This window comes from Crassostrea angulata, chromosome 6 (assembly GCF_025612915.1).
Source record: "Crassostrea angulata isolate pt1a10 chromosome 6, ASM2561291v2, whole genome shotgun sequence".
NCBI lineage: Eukaryota > Metazoa > Mollusca > Bivalvia > Ostreida > Ostreidae > Magallana > Magallana angulata.
In genome coordinates, this window is record NC_069116.1 from 38,072,176 (window position 1) to 38,076,089 (window position 3,914).

The window sequence follows — 3,914 nt, forward strand, 5'->3', positions numbered from 1 at the left end:
CACAAAAATCCATGTACGGAGTTATAAGGAAGATAAGAACTTTTAATTTACCTATTGATTGTCAATTAGATTTATTTGATAAAGTTGTTGTACCAGTTTTATTGTATGCATGTGAAGTTTGGGGTTATGAAAATATTGAGATTATTGAACGTGTCCATTTAAAATATTTGAAACATATACTTATAAATCTGAAAAGTTGGACACCTAGTTACATGGTATATGGTGAAACTGGACGATTTCCTCTGTATATAACCATTTTTACTAGAATTATTTCATTCTGGGCCAACATAATTAATAGCAGTGAAAATAAGTTTAGCAAAATCACATATATGTATGTACGTATTCTTTTTGATAAGGGACAAATATTAAATCCACGACTATGCTCTTTAAAAAATGTTTTAGATAAATGCGGGCTATCAAATGTATGGTGTGATCATGAATCATACCATTATAACTCCAGTTGGATTAAGACAACTATTAACCAAAGGTTAAGAGATCAATTATTACAAAAATGGCGTAACGATATTCAGGAATCGACTAAGGGTGTTATATATAGAATTTTTAAAACAAATTTTGAATGTGAACGATACTTACTCTTATTACCCACTAAATTAAGAAAAATATTAGTTAAGTTTAGAAGTACAAATCATCATCTTCCTGTTGAAATAGGAAGGTGGGGTACTGTTGAAAGAAGTAAATGTTATTGTAATTTGTGTAGTTGTAACAAAATTGGTGATGAATTTCATGTTATATTAGAATACAAGGCATTAAGTAAATTACGAAGTCAGTTTTTTGATACATATTATTGTTCTTCTCCTAACACTAAAAAGTTCTATGAAATCATGTCTTCAGTTGATTACATTACAATAAGAAAATTGTGTTTCTTTATTTAAAAAATAAAGCATACTGTTCGTTCACCCCACTTATGTTCTTGACCTCTACAACTACATGTATATTGTATATATGTAAGTATGTTTGGTCTTCTTATGCACCTCTTGTACCATTATATGGTGTTGAGTGAAAATAAACTGAACTGTCTGTGATTTGTTTAAGGTAATAAAGAAAGGGGGCTCTAGCCGCCTAGTCAATAAAGAGCTTGATTTTGCTGGTAATTAGTGAATAAAATAAATATTTAATTAAACATGTCAAGGGGAATAGAAGATATATATTTAACCATTTTTTAAATTAATTAAAAATAATATTATTATGCAAAAATAAAAAGATAATTCTAGTCTCTAAGCATTTTCAAAACTTGTCACTCATAGAATAGAATATTATAAGACATATCTTATTGCAAATTTTTAGAGTAAAATGAAATTTAAAAAAAATACATTTGTTAGTATATGCAAGTAATTTTAACAATTTTATTTACATACACCCGTATACTATGGGCAGCCTTGTGTTTACCTATACGGACAATAGAATATAGCCTCGTTTGATATACTTAAGTAGCACATGACCTCAGGCTAGATTTTGATAACACATTCTGCTTATTAAAAAAACTTTTAAAAAAGTTCTGAAAAGCGATAATGAAAATATATATTGATGTCGTTTGATATCGTTGATTTGATAATCCATTGGCTCGGACCACCAGTTATCTATATTTTATATACATTTAGCTTTGTTTACAATGATAGTAACATATAAACATCACATGAACTATATGTATGCACTAACTATAATAATACAACCGCACGTCCTGGTCGCGACTCCTCAGTGGATACACATGTACGTGTGTCGTGAGGAAAACTTGTTTTCAAAATATTCAAAAATATAATTTTAGTTAATTTGAAAACAAGTTTTCCTCACGACAAATAATTATAGGCATGAACTCACTGACAATTAAAAATTGTTAATTAGTAAAATACACATGTAAGGATTAAACTATTTTGGTGATTGGCTTATTTTTTTTTTTAGATCAACAAAGGAACAACAATAACATAGACACTTTCACTTTTTCTGATACATTACATATTGAACTTTGAAAAACCGAGTTGGAAGTAAATTCAGACGGCTTGGCAGTTCGCCTACGGGTTCATCTGAGGGTCATTGCGGGTTTACCAGGTTACAAAGTGTACACCTCCGTAGCTCTCCATAACATTGTGTACAAATAATCGGCCACTTCCTCAAGGACCATATGGCAAAAATAGTTCAAGTGTGAACAATCCAGACACGTTGATCTCAATGGCCGGGCGATACAGCTGACCTGAAGTTAATGTATACAAAGCTAGCTCCCCGTATCGATAAAGGGTGAAAACGAAAACATCAGGCCCCAATATTACCGTTTACTAAGTCAAAATATTATAGTTTTTATTAAATTTTTTTTCATTTGCATGAATCAAAGATAATGAAATGTTCATCTTTTGTTTCTGACAAACTCATAAAACAACGTTTTATTTAAACTAATTAAAGTAACTCAAAAGTTATATCAATTCAAACATTTGCATATTAGAGCTGTTTTTTGTTTCAAAAAAAAAAAGAAATAAAGCGATGTTATCAGTAGATAAAATATACAATTATTTAACTCGGTAGATAAGGCATGATCAACCCCCCCCCCCCCCCCAACTCCCCAGAGTGTGTGTCTCAATAATAAACTCATTTAATCATAGCAATTTGTATGTACAGCAATTGAATATTTCTTACAATGATGACAAATGTGATATTCATTTTTACGTTCCACGGATACTTAATGGAAAATCAACCATATTGCGTCATCAAATATCATCAGTAATTCCTAACAGATGTGTCTCGGTTTTAAATATAAATGTCCAGCAAACGTGAACCATTTGAGAAATATACACGTGGTTTTGGTATTCTTGATGTGTTATGAAACTGTTTCATTGAAGCAGCTTTCAGAATTCAAACAACAAACAACAGAGACATATTCAAAGACTGGTCTTATAAAAGAAATGACTTCTTCAAAAGATTTGTTTGTTACTGGCGGGGGGGGGGGGGGGTCTTCCTAAAGTAAATTTCAAGAAATCCTAGTTTTTTTTTAAATGACGCGCTAATTACTTTGTTAATGTACATGTATTGGGACGAGTTTAAGCACATAAAACAAACAATCCCAAATGTCTGTGCACTGGTACATACTTCGTATGTGTTGTATGTTTTATTGTGCGATTTAGGCATGTTGACATTGTGATTTAATCTCTATTTATAAGTAAATTTACATCAACTTTATCCTCAGCCTGGCAAAAACTCATGTTGCAAACGAGATGAAAATATCACTAAATTCATATGCTTCACGGATATATTGATCTTTATAAAAAGAGATTGTATATTCAAGCTCTGGATTCTGAATTACTGGTAGATAAGATGCCAGCTACAGCGCCCACAACAGTGTTCTAGTATAATCTTAACTTTATTCTATGAAGATATGATTTTTTTTTTAAATCAGGACTTTAGCACACATGTAGTGTTTTAAGTGCTAAATATCGATTAGTACATTGCAGTATTTTTTTGTGTCCTATTTTACAGTGCTTGGGAAACACATAAAAAAAATTACGAACCATTTTTTTTGTAAAAAAAAAAAAGAATAAATAAAGAGAGCCGATGTCGTGTCCTGAAATTTTTTCATTCAAACAGATTGATTACGATGCAGTATTATAGTAGGCCTCTTCGTTTTTTTTAAAGGCCATATCAGGATAATGACACGAGGTATGTTAATTTAGCAAAGTTCGCGAGCGGGCATTGACATCAGTCGAATCGACGAGGTCGCAGCCACGCATGCGCAAATTCTATAATGCAATATTGTGGAAAGTACAACTCTCAGAAGTTGGACCTTACGGTTATATTGGTAAAGGATTAAAGTTTAGGAAGAGGCTGAAATTTGAACATAGAAAGGGTAAGTATTTTTTATTTTACAATCAAGAAAGCTGTGTTTATTTTCTCCAGGATGATAACGTTATGAT

At 31.3% G+C, this 3,914-nt stretch overlaps 1 protein-coding gene across 1 annotated transcript in view; it reads left to right on the forward strand.

Moving 5' to 3' along the window:
- The first annotated feature begins 3,694 nt into the window (after positions 1-3,694).
- Positions 3,695-3,914, forward strand: part of LOC128189994 (uncharacterized) — a 7,531-nt gene continuing 7,311 nt past the window's right edge. The window contains exon 1 of the mRNA XM_052861841.1: positions 3,695-3,847. The gene's annotated coding sequence lies outside the window, so the exon portion shown is untranslated. The remainder of the gene's footprint in view (positions 3,848-3,914) is intronic.